Source organism: Chlorocebus sabaeus, chromosome 15 (genome assembly GCF_047675955.1).
Source record: "Chlorocebus sabaeus isolate Y175 chromosome 15, mChlSab1.0.hap1, whole genome shotgun sequence".
NCBI lineage: Eukaryota > Metazoa > Chordata > Mammalia > Primates > Cercopithecidae > Chlorocebus > Chlorocebus sabaeus.
This window is the reverse complement of record NC_132918.1, coordinates 31249018-31264302: the sequence shown is the minus strand read 5'-3', so window position 1 is coordinate 31264302 and position 15285 is coordinate 31249018. Positions and strand designations below refer to the sequence as shown.

The 15285-nt window shown below is 40.0% G+C and overlaps 1 protein-coding gene and 2 pseudogenes across 2 annotated transcripts in view; 1 reads left to right on the top strand and 2 right to left on the bottom strand.

Annotated features, from left to right (window-relative positions):
* Window positions 1-565: 565 nt before the first annotated feature.
* On the bottom strand, window positions 566-1230 carry LOC103241403 (large ribosomal subunit protein uL22 pseudogene; annotated as a pseudogene). Its single transcript, XR_012095556.1, has one exon. The product of XR_012095556.1 is annotated as a large ribosomal subunit protein uL22 pseudogene (transcript).
* A 566-nt stretch (window positions 1231-1796) lies between these two features.
* On the bottom strand, window positions 1797-13214 carry LOC119625609 (splicing factor C9orf78 pseudogene; annotated as a pseudogene).
* SCHIP1 (schwannomin interacting protein 1) overlaps window positions 13113-15285 on the top strand; it is a 164967-nt gene continuing 162794 nt past the window's right edge. The window contains exon 1 of the mRNA XM_038002297.2: window positions 13113-13163. The gene's annotated coding sequence lies outside the window, so the exon portion shown is untranslated. The remainder of the gene's footprint in view (window positions 13164-15285) is intronic.

Sequence of the window (15285 nt, the reverse complement as noted above, 5' to 3'; positions counted from 1 at the left end):
TCTGGGTGACAGAGCAAGATCCTGTCTCAAAAAAAAAAATTGAGTAACTTAGAGAACATGTTGCCTTTCTCAGTAAACGTTAGAAGAAAGGGGTTATAATTTATTATATTCTAAACACTACAGTAAAATATTTCAATTTAAATAAGACCTTTGTTCCCCTAGCTTATCTTTCAGCAATGTTTCTTGTTTAGTTTGCTCTTGTTTTCTTTTTTTTCTTTTTTCTCTTTTTTCTCTTTTTGAGGCAGAGTCTTACCCTGCTGCCCAGGCTGGAGTGCAGTGGCACCATCTCGGCTCACTGCAACCTCTGCCTCCTGGGTTCAAGCGATCCTCCCGCCTTAGTCTCCCAAGTAGCTAGGTTTACAGGCACCAGCCAGCCGGCCCAGCTAATTTTTGTATTTTTAGTAGAGATGGGGTTTTGCCATGTTGGCCAGACTGGTTGTGAACTCCTGACCTCAGGTGATCTGCCTGCCTCGGCCTCCCAAAATGCTGGGATTACAGGTGTGAGCCACCACACCTGGCCTATTTAGCTCCTGTTTTCAGAAGAAAGTAAATATTCTTTATCTTTCTTTTTTTTTCCTTTTAATTACATTTATTTTAATGCTGAATTTACTCCCGTGCCATAAGTTTTTGTTTCTTCAGTTTCTTCTGGGATATCTTTTTCTTCTGGGCAACCTCCTCTTCTGGTTTAGGAACAATCTGTTCCTTTTCAGTAAGGATCATCTCAATGTGGCGGGGAGAGCTCATGTATGGGTTAATCCGACCATGAGCTCTGTAGGTCCGTGGGAGCATCTTAGGTGCTTTGTTCACTTGGATATGCTCGATGACCAGAGAATCTACATCTAAACCCTTAAGTTCAGCATTACTCTCTGCGTTTTTAAGCATGTGCAGCAAAAATTCAGCACTCTTTTTGGGCCACCGACCTTGTGTCCAGCCCCACTGCTTGGCCTGGGCACACCTGCCAACTCCACCATTGTAACGTCGGAATGGTACGCACTGTTTCTGTAAAGTGACATCTTTCAGATACTTCGTGGCTTTTCGAATATGCATGCCCTTGATGGCCTGGGCAGTTTCACGAGTGTTCTTAAAGTGAACACGAAGATTGAAACCTGTTGATTTGCATGATTTCGTGGGGTTCTCCGGGTCAAGTGAATAGCGAACCATTTTCACAGATTACCACTGGACACTGGATCTCCCGAGTCCGCACGCACCACAGGCGGCCCCACCAGTGGAGGAGCCGGGTCATCCCATTCCCGCCCATCATGTCCCTCTGCGGACCTCAAAGACCGACCGGCCAGGCTCCCAAAGTTGGGCCCTCTGCCACGTCCCCCCGCATAAGAAACCACCACCTCCAGCGAGGATTTAGTAGCTCTGGGAGTTCTCCTCCCGGGGACCTGGAGGCCGACGCCCCCGAGGCCAGGATGGCGGCGATGGCAGGAGGATTATCTTTCATTTTTTAAATTCATTTTGTATTTAATAATTAAATTCTGAAAGTGATAAAAATATATATATTTTTGCCTTTTCTTTCTTAATAAAAAACTTTGTAAAAGTTAGAATATTCCTCTGATATTCTAGTATTCCTCTGATATTCTAGTATTTTTCTGCTGTCAGCTAGACCCACTCTAAACAATGAAGGATGGATTTCTGAACCCATTTCAAATATGTGAAAGTAGAAGACAAGATTGCATATATAATGATAAAAGCACAGTCTAAAGGGTATTATTAATAGCATACCATGGACACATAGTTGCTTCCTCCTGACCAAGAACAAATGTTAAGAGAAAGCCAATACCTTTACAAACAAGATTTAGTGCCCACAAGAATAGAGTTTGCTTTTAAATAGGAAATCTATGCATTGCTTTATTTCAAAAAGTTACGAATTTAGTGCTTGAAAAATCCAGCAGGTAAGCAGCAGGAGTAAGAAAGTCTATTTTTGGAACTGTTTAATGGCAAATGAGCATGGTTCTATCCAGGAAGCATTTTTCCGTGAAAGGGATGGAGGGAGAAAGAACTGGTATTTACATTCCATTCTACACATCTCAGTACCGCCTGTTCATCTTCTTGAACTTCTCATAGTGATAGTCATCAGGGGCCTTCTCATTAACAGGATGCTTGCCATTTGGAAAGGACCACTCAGGCTCTGGCTTCTCCCTGTCACCTGCTTTCAAGGCTCTTTGTTTCTGTGTATGAGGCTGTTGAGCTCCTCATGATAACAATTGGTTGTTCAGCACATACTCACAGCCACGTTGGTAGGCACAAAGGACGTCTCACTGTCTTTCTTTTTGTTCTGCTGCTCTTTCCCAGATGGGCCTTGGCATCCTCCATGGAAATGATATTATTTTTTATTTTAGCATTGATGCTGAGGTCCACCTTGGGGATGCCACTCAGCATCTGGCTAGAAAGCATCTCCTCTGTCTTCTTTGCTGAGGAAACACAAATGTTTTCTTGAAGTTCATAAAGGCAGTCCTCTGTGTTTTTCAGTTTGACTTTCTATTCCTTGTCTTCCATAATCTCTTTCCTCTTCTTCAGCTCTGTCTCAACGTACTTTATTATGTCTGCATTCTCATCCCTTCAGTTGGTTTCTGCAGAAAACAGTGTCCCCAGGGTTTTCCTCTTCACTGATTTTATCTTTGTGCCTTTTGTTTAGTTTCTTTAGGAAACTGTGGTGGATACCATACCACCTGTTTTCATCTGAAAGGGATCATCCACTAGAGTGGTCTCTTCTTGTACCTTCTCTTCCACCAGCAGGGCCACAGCACTCAGCCTGTTGGGCCTGTTCCTCAAGTTCTGCACCCTCTTGTCTCTTCCAGTTTGAATCAAACCTCCTCTGAATCCTTTTTATTCTCTTCTGACTCTGATTTGGCCTGGCACCAACAGAAAGTCTTTCTTTCTATCTTATAGAGAGAATAATAATCAGCACTTCTCAAAGTATTCGCGTCAACAAGACATTTTCTTCTCGAGGCATCTCATCGAATCCACAGGATCTATAATTTCATTTACGTTTAGCCAAGGTCTAATCAAGGATATAGGTTTCTAATTTGTATTTCCCCAGTTATTTAATGTATACATTTGAGATACAGTATTTTTGTGTGTGTGCATGTGTGTATATGTGTATTTGTGTGTATAGAGAGGGTGTGTGTGAGAGAGAAGCATGTATGTGTGCTTGTATGCATATCATTTTTTCAAGTACTTTCACATATTGTCTCGTTAAAGTGTTGAAACAACCATATGAATAAACAGGTTGCCTATTATTTTCTCCATTTTACTGTGGTTCAAAAAGGTTTAGTGGCTTAATGATGATTAACTAGTAAAGTGTCAGAACAGATTTGAACCCTCTGTTTCTGAGTCCAATTTTCCTTGCCCTAAACTACATGTCTTCATATAGAAATCATAAAATATAGCTGAAGGGCTTTAGAATTCCTGGAGGAAAGTGGGGAGCAGGAAGAACAGATGTGGGGACTCCTGTCTGTGGCATCTCTTCCTCCCCTGGCTATAGCAGTTGGAACCTGCTGTTGCTGCTGAGCAGAGCCCATGTATGCTCAGCGCTTCCAGGAGCTGGGTAGGTGTTTTGCAGCCTGTTGTCTGAATCCCCAAGAAGAACCTAATTATTAATAGTTCATCCAAAATTTGAGATTCACTTTGTTTCTTTTCAGTCCTCTTGGAGATTGAAGAATTCTTGCTGAATCTTAATGTTGTTTTTCTTATCAAAATACTTATACATGTTAACTGTAATTAATTTAGAAAATAATGATTTCATAAAGAAAAGAAATTAATAATAGCTGGTAGTTCCACCATCCACATATTTCTATTACTACAGTTTTGCTGCATATTGTTTCTTTACAAATATAAGAATTTTTAAATGAAATTACACTCTTTTTTGCAGTGTTTCTATGTTTTCTCTAAAAATAGAAAAGTATCACAAGTCTAGTCCCATGTTATTAAGTAGTCTTCTATAAGAACATTTTTAGTGACTATCTTATTGCATGATGTCAGTGTTCTTCCATAAGAACATTTTTAATAACTATCTCATTGCATGATGTCAAAGTTTGCTTCGCATACTAGGTCAGAATTTTAAATTAGTTCTGTTCTTCATCATTTTAGATATGCTATGTTTATTTCATTTCCTATTTGATATGAAGAACCCAACTCTAACCCCATATAGTACCTGGAAGAAGCAACCCTATACATCATGACACCTCTTCTCCCAAACAGCTGCTAGGATGAGGCTAATCTATTGGCACTCAGTAAGCAATCAGACTAAATCAACCAAGAATTTTAATTAAGAGACCCAGCAAAAACAGTAGAGGAGAGGCATTTCAAATGAAAGATACTTTGCAACCTAATACTTACAACCAAAAGAACCTTGACCAAAACACTGTGATAAAACTTGAGGCCGAATCTTCATTTTCCATATTCATAATTTGTTAGAATAATTCTTAGAATTGGGATTGCTAGCTCAATTTTATACGTTTTAAGACTTTTGATGCACATTGCCAAATTGCTACCTGGAAGAGTTGAACCAGTTTATTTTCCTCCTAACCACCACTAGAGGTTCATGTATTCTTTCCAATTTGATTTCCAGAATGGTATTTCATTATCTTAAGTTGCATATCTATGATTTCTGAGCGAGTTTTAAGATTTTCTATAGGGATTAACCATTTGTATTTCTTCTCTTGTTCATTGTCTTTTCATATCATTTGCTCATCTTTTTTGTTAGAGTAATCATACTTTTCTCATTGATTTAAAATAACTCCTTATGTGTTACAGATTTTAATACTGATCAGGACCTTTTTTACTGGGAGCTAATGTGAGTTAGGAGGAAGCTCAGGGAAAGATGGACCAAGGGTTGGGTGAAGGTCTGTAGCCAAAGGAGGATTAGGTCAGGAGACACTGCAGCTCCTGACTCCTCTCCCTCTTCCCTAACCAGCATCTTTTTCCCCAGGGCATTCATAGAGACTTTCAAAGAGTGTATTGATATAGATAGTTTTTAGGGAATTAATTTACAGATTTTCAAATTGCATATAACTTGTTCATAAAATTGACTGTCTGAAAAATCTTTACCCACCTCCCTTTTCCAGTAGTTTTCTCCCATTTCACAAAATCTTGCTATGGTGATTTGCAATGGGATAGAAAGTACTCTGGAGCTCCAAAAAAATGGTAATTTGAAATATTGGGGAGGATGTCAAGAAAATGAGTGACTCAAATCCCTGGGTAAAAATAATTCCTTTGCAAGTCAAGCGGTTGCTAAATTGACAGATTATTAAACATTTTTTCTTATAGATCACCTTGTGCATATAACTCAATGGGAATTGAGAGACATTGCCACGGCTGTCTTCATTCCCATCTACACAAACAAGATTTCTCAATGTTTTCATTGAGATGCACTTTAAGAGTTTGATTTTCTAATCTTAATAATTACCTGTCTAAAGTTATAATATATTCATGTTGTTTTCATCAGTTATACCCCATAATCATCAGGACAGTATAAACTCCCTAACTGTAATAAGTAAACCTAAAACTTCAATGGTTTAACACAACAAACTTGATTGCTCATTCATCACACAGTTTGATGCAGATGAGGAGCCCTTCTTGGGGACTCTCTTCCAAGGGTGACCCAGATAGCTCTGCTTCCATCTTGTATCTCTGCCACCAGAGTTTCTAGTTCCACTTGAGAAGATGAGAGAGAGAGAGAGGCAGAGAAATTCAATTCACTCTTTCTTTCTTTCTTTCTTTCTCTCTCTCGCTCTCTTTCTCTTTCTTTCTTTCTTTCTCTTTCTTTCTTTCTTTCTTTCTTTCTTTCTTTCTTTCTTTCTTTCTTTCTTTCTTTCTTTCTTTCTTTCTTTCTTTCTTCTCTCTCTCTCTTTCTTTCTTTCTGAGACAGAATCTCCCTCTATCACCCAGGCTGGAGTGCAGTGGCACGATCTCAGCTCACTGCAATCTCTGCCTCCTGGGTTCAAGAAATTCTCCTGCCTCAGCCTCCACGTTGCTGGGACTACAGGCACACACCACTGCACCCAGCTAATTTTTGTATTTTTAGTAGAGACGGGGTTTCATCACCTTGGCCAGGTCTCGAACTCCTGGCCTCAAGGGATCGACCCGCCTCGGCCTCCCAAAATGCTGGGATTACAGGTGTGAGCCACCACACCTGGCCTCAATACACTTTTAACTGTCTAGGATAGGAAACAAGATTTCAGTTCTGCCCACTCTCCCAGTGGAAGACTACGAAATAAAAACTTCTCGGACTTTCAAGAAGAAAAAGGGTGTGGTGAGCACAGGGTACTGTCTCTGCCACAGGTACTACCGGCAATAATCGCAATGACAGCTCCATCCAGATGCATTGTCTTTTAACAGAGCCAAAGGTCACAGGAAAGAAACAAATTGTAATTTCACTTTATATTTATTATAGAAAACTAAGGTGTAATTATACTAAGGTAAAATTTAAATACTCCTAAGCACAGAAAGATCTTTTGTTATAATAAAATTTTGTAAAAGAATGGAAATAAGAATTCAAAGGGAAAAAGAAATGATGTAAAATTCCTATCGCTTACTAAATGGATGATGGTGGGTGTCATGGTGCTATACTACTTATATTCCATTAGATATATTATAACAAGCTGAGTAATAGTATTACTTTTGAAAGCCAATATTTACAACAGACCATATATTACACCCTTTGCAACCATTTAAGTTTTGATGAAAACTTTTAGATTATAACATAAAACTGAAGGAAGGTATAAAGATTTTCAAAATTCCTTTAGGAGATATTGAACAAAAATGTTGAAGCCCAGTGTCTTTAAGGAAATACTCAGTTTGATTTCATTCAACTGTTAGTAGGACGATTTCTGCTGTACTGGATTTGCAGCTCCATGGGTTGCAAACCACTGTCTTTTAGGACACCAATCTCTCAGGAAGTCTAGGGACAAAGAATTCCAGGTACAGAAATGTTGCATTTTTTGGCAGAGTTCATAAATGAAGGTAACAAGCAGAGCCACAGACTGACACACCCTGCTTAGCTTTGTGGTCAAGCTACCTTAGGGTTTAAGTCTTCTGCTCTGAAGTCTGTGAATTCTTATTGCCATGCTCATCAGCTGATCATATTGAACCACTCTCCCAGTGAAATAAAAATCCTACCACTTTCCAGAAGAATCTAAAGCAGGCTGTCTTTTTGACTGCTGAAGATGGCAGTTTTAGACAGGGGTCTAGCTCTCCTCCCTAAAAAGGCCCATTGACCTTTATTGCAAGTGAAATAGCCTATGGGAACAGTAAATGGCTAACCTTACTGTACTATAAAATAGGGCTCCCGCAGCCTCTCCTGTCTCTCAGCTCTACTGAGAGGCTTATAATAGCATTTCTCATAAAAGCCTCTGTGCCATTTCCCAGGTGCAAAGCTTTACAGAAGTACAACTAGGGAGTTTCCAAAATTGCTCGAAGAGAAGATTATCTAAGGATAATGCCAACTATTTAGCAGGTGTTTCTTGACCAGAATTTGAGATAACTTTATTTTTTGCATTTGCTTTTATGTAACCTGTATAAGTGGCAATTGGCAATATGACGGAAACATAGGAGAGGAAGCTTGCATTAAAAGCCCATTGAGGATACCACCTGATTTAGACATCAAAAAACAAATCCTCTATGAACTAATGTAGTTAAAGCCATGAAAAAGAAACTTTGGTCAGGCTCCAAACTAAATTTTTTAAACCATCCTATAATGCTTATTGAACACCAATCATTTGCAAGGTGAACTGGCTCGTAGATGCTGCAGAATCTTTTCTAAAAAGAAAGATGTGAGCAGCTTCAAATTCAAGAATTCTGAGTTTTTTCCTAATCAACACCCAGTCACCTTTTCATGTATCCTATTTTATCTTCATCACAGAATTTATTACTACCTGACATTTTTGTTTCTATTTATTTACTGGTCTGCCTCCCCACAAGAACATAAGCTCCATGAGTATCATGATTTTGCCTATTTTTTTTCACTGCTGTATCCCCGGGGTTCTGAAGCGCCCAGCATGTTATAGACTTTTAACAAATCTTGTCAAATGACTGCATAAATTCCCACCATAAGAAGGTGCATAAACTTGCAAGGATTGGAAAATGAAGCCCCAAATATCAATAATATTTGTTAATATATCAAGTTTCCTAGAGGAAGTGATTAGGGTGAACTTTGATTTCCTCACCTAGTGTGGGTCTAGGGAGCAAAGTAAAGTGTGGCCAACACACAGGGAATATATGTTTGGTTTCATGCCTATATTTTTATATGAAACAGAAGGCTGCTAGCAAAGCTTTCATGATAGTCAACAAATTAATAAGCCCCTGTTCAGTATATCTAGGCTGCCTCATGCACTGGTCAGTCCTTCCCCTAAATGGGTGTCCAGATGATTCCTGGTTCTGCTCTTTCAGGCTCCAAAAAACTTTTGTTGTTGTTGTTGTGTTTGTTTGTTTTTTGGTCACAGCCATGTCATCATCAAATTTAAAAATCCTGTCTTTAAAAAAAAGGCAATCTGTAATTTAAGAGTAACTTCAATAAATCTGGGCCCATTGTTAGCTCCCCAGGGCACATTTAAAATATCTAAGCTGCATGATGTCAGATTATGCTGTGATTGTCTTGCTAGTGCCTTAGAGACAGACCATATGCCAGTGGGTGGGTAGTTGAGTACCTCTTAGAAGGAAATGGATCTTTTTACTATCATTCTGGGAGTTGATCACACCTAGGCAGGCGATAAATACTAAAGAAGTCAGCCTTACATTTATATCGCGATTATCTTTCTCCTCTCTCTGGGTAGGTGACCAATATTGTCCAAGCTCCAAAAGGCAGAAATTCTCTTGACATCTGAAGGAGGATGGAGAATGAGGCAGGTAACCAGCTGCACAGGGGACCCTAAGGCCAGTCTAGAGTGCGCTATACTACTTCTCCCCCACTCACTGCCAACTTCCAGTAATGTCTTGTTAAATTGGTTCCTGGCATCAGCTGTCTTATGAGATAAAGGGAAGAATCTGTCTCACATTAGTTTGAAAAACAAAAGGAAGAGGAGCTGCCCTTTCCCTCTCTCTCCCAGTGAGGCTGGGATGGGTTAGCTGCAGTGGTCACCAGCAGAGCAATGCTAGGCTCAGAAGCATCTTGTGAAAGTCACTTGCAGTAGTAACAGCAGAGTAGAGAGAACAAACATGCCTTGGGAAAGCTCAGGTGAACTCTGAGAGGCCCTGGATCCCTGGAGAAATAGTGGGGGACAGTTAGAAGCAGAATTATTCCTGTCTGTCAGGCCAGGGGATTTTGGAGCTATCAAGTTCAGTCATTAAAAATAGATGTGTTCTGGCCAGGCGCAGTGGCTCTTGCCTGTAATACCACCACTTTGGGAGGGCAAGGCAGGCAGATCACCTGAGGTCAGGAGGTCAACACCAGCCTGGCCAACATAGTGAAACCCCATCTCTACTAAAAGTATAAAATCATCTGGGCATGGTGGTGCACCCCTGTAGTCCCAGCTACCTGGGAGGCTGAGGCAGGAGAATCACTTGAACCTAGGAGGCAGAGGTTGCAGTGAGCTGAGATCATACCACTGCACTCCAGCTTAGGAGACAGGTGAGACTCCATCTAAAAAAAAGAAAAAAGAAAAGAAAAGAAAATAGATGTGTTCCAGGTAAAACTTTCTTCATAATACTGTGGCAGTGGTAAAAAAATTACCTATTTTTTCCAAGGCAGCATGTTGTTTAATGATGAAATACAAAAAGCCTTCCCAATAATGTGAGGAAATGGTGACATTGTCTAAAGTATTTAATTAATATTGTTTAAGTACTACCCAATTAAATAAGAGGAAATAAATGTATAAAACCATGAAAAGGATGAGCCAAAGTGATAATTATTTACAGATGATATAATTGCATAGCTAAAAGAGAGTCACATAGAAAATTATTGGAAACAATAAGATAATCCAGTACAAAAGCTGGTTATTAAATGCAATAATCAATAACTTTTCTGTACAAAAACAAGTTAGGAAACATAATGAAAAAGTTCCCATTTAAAATAGCTTCTAGAATAATAAAATACATTAGAATAAAAATAACAATAAACATGCAGAATATATGTAACTGAATCTTGATAAAATGAAATGACATTCCCCATGTTTAGATAAAAAGACTAAATATCATAAAGAAGTCAACTTTCCTGGCCGGGCACGGTGGCTCAAGCCTGTAATCCCAGCACTCTGGAAGGCCGAGACGGGCGGATCACGAGGTCAGGAGATCGAGACCATCCTGGCTAACGTGGTGAAACCCCGTTTCTACTAAAAAATACAAAAATCTAGCCGGACGAGGTGGCGGGTGCCTGTAGTCCCAGCTACTCGGGAGGCTGAGGCTGGAGAATGGCGTAAACCCGGGAGGCGGAGCTTGCAGTGAGCTGAGATCCGGCCACCTCAGTCCAGCCTGGGCGACAGAGCTACCCTCTGTCTCAAAAAAAAAAAAAAAAAAAAAAAAAAGAAGTCAACTTTCCCAAAATCAAATTATTAATTGAATGTAATACCAATAAAAATAAGATTTTTTTGGCTATTGTTGAAATCACATATGGCAAATAAAGATATTCATTACACAATTACTTTAGCTGCAATAGACTAGAAACAGTCTGAACATACATCAATAGGACATTGGTTAAATTACGGTATATTCCCAGAAGACAGCCTTGTATTCTGCCATTTAAAAAGTAAAGGAGATCTGTAGGCCTGAATATGGAATAATATCCAAGATATGTTGTTAAATAAAAGGGTCACAATTTATATCTACACTATATCTATCTATATAAAATAAATGGCATCATAATATACCTATAAATATGTATGTCCATGTAAATTAGGATGTTTCCTCATTTGTACATAGTTTTCATAATTGTTATATTTAATGACTATATGAAGTGGAGTCCTTTCTTTTTCATAAATCTGTCTGTTCCTAGTGCCTATTATAATGTTCAGGAAGTCCTAATGAGAGCAAAGAATGATGCTAAGACTATAAGTGCTGGTGCCAAAATACCTCAGTCCAAATGGGAATTGTTTAACCTCTGTGCCTTAGTCTTCCGGCCTGTAAAATGAGGATGATGACCATTTTTACCTCATAGGTTTGTCATGAGAATTGAGACAGATTAAGTGAGATTACAGATTAAGTGGGTTAATCTGCATAAAGCTTTTAGAGCAGTGCCTGATACGTAATGAGCAATCAATCAGCATGAGCTATTATTATTGCTGTATGAATTAACCTTAGAGCCTTTAAGTAATTTCTCGTTATGGCTGTTATAGATAGTAATGCAATGAGTAGCTCTATTAATATAATGTTTTGCCTCTGTTTAATTATTTCATTAGATTAAATTCCTAGAAATCAGATTACTGGATCAAAGAGTAATCACAATAATTACCTTTTAAAGATATTCCTTTCACCTCTTCCCTTAAAGAAAATTTAATGACATGAAAATTACTAGTTGATATAAAAGAGAGAGTAAAGCAAAGAAACCATGTATTTATTTGACCACAGCAAAATGAAGACGAGCTCCCCTTTCCCTCTCTTTCCCAGTGAGGCTGGGATGGGTTAGCCATTTACTAAACAATTATTTAGTAAACACCTACTTTATTCATAAAACTATCTAGATATCATACAAAAACTCAGGATTCTATTCAGTTGATTAAATCCAACAAGGATTTCCCAGTCTACTACATGCTTATTCCATGCTGGGTGTTAATTAGAATGTGGAGGAATATGGAGTGGTCTTTTTCCTTAAAACTCAAAATTTATGCAAGAAAGTAAGATGTGAAGATAGTATGAGACTCTATAATCAAGTGCCAAATTCCATTTTTAAAAGATCCCAAATCTGTGATTCAGACACTGGATATCAGGTATAGTAAGCTAAGCAAAAAAGAGTAGGTGCTGGCTGGAGCCACCTGGCAGACGTCAAAGCATTTTCAAAGACAACATCCAGTTGGCAGCAAAGAAAGAAGTATGTTACCACACAAGTGATGACCAAATTAGGCTCTACTGTCTTCTTAGAATCTAACATTTTATAATTACTTTTAATCCACCCCCAATCAACAGGACAGCTTTGCATTTGAATATTATCAGTAGCAAATGTTTGCTGTTGCTAAAGCACATCCTCTTCCCTGCCAGCTGGAAAGGTAAAAGGAATCCTCAAACTTCAGCTGTGGGCTTTAGCCAAGGGAGTCCAAGAGGTGTGCTCAGGAGTAGAGGAGGCTGGTAGAGAGCCTCCATGGAGGACTGTGCGTGTTTATCGGTTTCGGAAGGGCTCTCTACCCGCTGAAAGAGCAAAATCATCTCCACTTCGCTGTTTTCAGCGTGCAGTGCTACAATCCGAATCTCACACCACAGGCTTTACCACTCTTCAGTCGTCTCTCTTTTGTCTCCGAGTCAGGAGGAAGGGGGCAAACTGCTGCTCCTCTTTGAGGTGAGCAAGATTATTTGTTTCAAGGAAGCCAAACCTGAAATAGAAGCAGAAGCCCTTTCATATAATTGAGGAAGACTTCATAGTTGCCAGAAACCCTTTTTGTAAGAGAATAAGCCCCACATAAAGGGTTTTCTGGCCTTTAAGAATAGCCCACCAAATATATTTCTTGTGCCTTATCTAGGATTTTTTTCTTTTTTTTTTTTTTCTGCTGCCCTGGCTGGAGTGCAATGGCACGATCTTGGCTCATTGCAACCTCTGCCTCTGGGTTCAAGTATTCTCCTGCCTCAGCCTCCTGAGTAGCTGGAAGGCCGCCAACACACCTGGTTAATTTTTGTATTTTTAGTAGAGACTGGGTACTGGGTTTCACATGTTGGCCAGGCTGGTCTCGAACTCCTGAGCTCAGGTGATCCACCTGCCTCAGCCTTCCAAAGTGCTGGGATTACAGGCAAGAGCCACCACGCCTGGCCCCTTATTTAGGAATTATTAAATTGCCTACTATGTGCAGATCCTTGTGAATTGTCAGGCTCCAAATTTCCTCAAAGGCTGAAGCCTGGCAGGCAATGTCAAGAGAAGGAGCTGCTTTGCCCAAACAGGTTCCAAAGCAGTCAAGTGAAATTGTCTTCCTTATATGGTGAAAAGCGCCCTGTCCCTTTAAGGCCAAGAGACTTGGCTGCAGACAGTCCCTGGGAAGTTTGCAGGCAGTCCCATCCTGTGTCTGATCCTTGCTGCTGTGCAGGTGAGTTCCCAAACCTTCTCTCCCCAGTTTGCCCTCTATAATCGTTCTCATGGCGGGTTAGAAATATTGGTATGAAAGAGCTAGAGAATTTCAGGGTCAGCAGAGATGGTGCTGTTTGGGGAAGTTTGAGTCGAAGGAAAAAACAAGGTTACAAGGGAAATGTGCAGTAATGCAGCCAGTGAGGATGCATCTAACTTCCTGTGGGGAGATGGCAGCAAGGTTACAGAAGCCCTGAGGCATTTCCAGGGCAGGGCCGGGGAAACAAATTCAGCACGGGAAGAGGGACAAATTCTAGATAAGACCGTGGAGGGATAAGTTTAGACTCTTGAGCTATATAATCTGGTGAACTGCAAGTTAAAACCAAACATAGCTGGTAGGAAATACTGCTTCTGCAAGTGCTGAAGGCTTTCCAGGAGCTCAAGCTACAGGACTGACTGCAGAGGAGAAAGTTACATGCCAATGTTTGGAATGTCTATACGCCTGGAAGGCTGCAGCCTTAACCCTTTATGCAGCCTGGCTTTTTAGCCATTAGGGTTTGGCTGCCACAGAGCAGAAGGTGGGGGTGCATGTGTGAAGTACTGCAGTAGGAGACTAAATAAATAAACAAGACTATGACTGTGGAAATGCATCTCTGGCATCCTCATAGTACCACGTGCAGAGAAGAGGGATTTTCTAAGCTCAGATTTTCTGTGTCATCCACAGAAAAACCTCAGATTTTCTGTGTCATCCTTCTTCCAGCAAAGGGCTGGGAGAAATCTCATTTAAGCTAATTACTGCTCCGTCATTTACTAATTCAGCTTCTTGATTTTTTTTCTTCCATGGTCTGGAGCCTTGTACAATATTAATTTGAAATTAGGTAATAAAACTTTTTAATAGCTAAAGATTTGCTAGCAGAAGTGTGTTTCTCTCTAAGATTGAGATGTATATACAGCTGGGGTTGGGATTTTATTGAGAGCTTGAAAAGAGATGGGTGTGGTATAGAAGGAGAAACACTTGATGGTCATTTTACATAATATCCAAAGCCGTTTAACTGAGCCTACAGCCAAAAAAGGAGTCCACCCGGGAATTTAAAAGGAGAGATGCTAAATTACAGGGCTTGGGGTCCTCTTCCCTCCTAATTGGGGTCCATTCATCATTCAGAGGCAGTGGTTTCTCTACAGTTGTGTGGGGGAGTGAACAAGAAGGCTGGATTAAAATTCCTTACATACTGCATGCCTTTTAAGAATATTCATTCATCTGAGTATTCACTGAAGAATTCTTCTTATGATTAACTAACAAGTGTTCTATCCACTTGTTAGTGCTTTCTAAAGACAGAATGTTCATGAAAAAAGATTTTGTTTATCAAGAGGGATTTGTTAGTGTAAGGGTTCCTCTCTTCTCCTCTGACTTCTGATGGATGGGCAAAGTGGTGATTATTGGTTACTGAAAAGAAAGATCTGTTCTTGACTTTAAAATCACAAAGGGCTTTACTTTGGACCTTTCTCATTCAGAAACATTGGTGTCCCAAGCAAAAAGTTAACTTCTGCATTCACAATGTAGAAGAGAGCAGAGTGCATGGGTGTAGTTTTGCTTCATTTTGTACCAAGCTAAATCCAGAAAGCAGTGTCAAATACATTGCTTTCAAATATAGATGCCACTGAGAAAAACAAAATTCTGTCCTTCAAGCTGAAAAATCTCTAAAAGTCCCATACTGTTATTATTATTATTATTATTAACTTTTTTTTTATTTTTTTATTTTTTGTGAGAGGGAGTCTTGCTCTGTCGCCCAGGCTGGAGTGCAGTGGCGCGATCTCGGCTCACTTCAAACTCCGCCTCCCAAGTTCAAGCGATTCTCCTGCCTCAGCCTCCTGAATAGCTGGGATTACAGGCGTGCGCCACCATACTCAGCTAATTTTTGTATTTTTAGTGGAGACAGGGTTTTACCATGTTGGTCAGACTGGTCTCGAATTCCTGATCTGCCGCCTTGGCCTCCCAAAGTGCTGTGATTACAGGCGTGAGCCACCATGCCCAGCCCATACTGTTATCTCTTATAAGATAAATCAAGGCATTTCAAAGGCAAAAAACGATGTGTCTTCCCAAACATTTCACCCAATGACTCTCGCGGCCCTCAGTCACATATGGA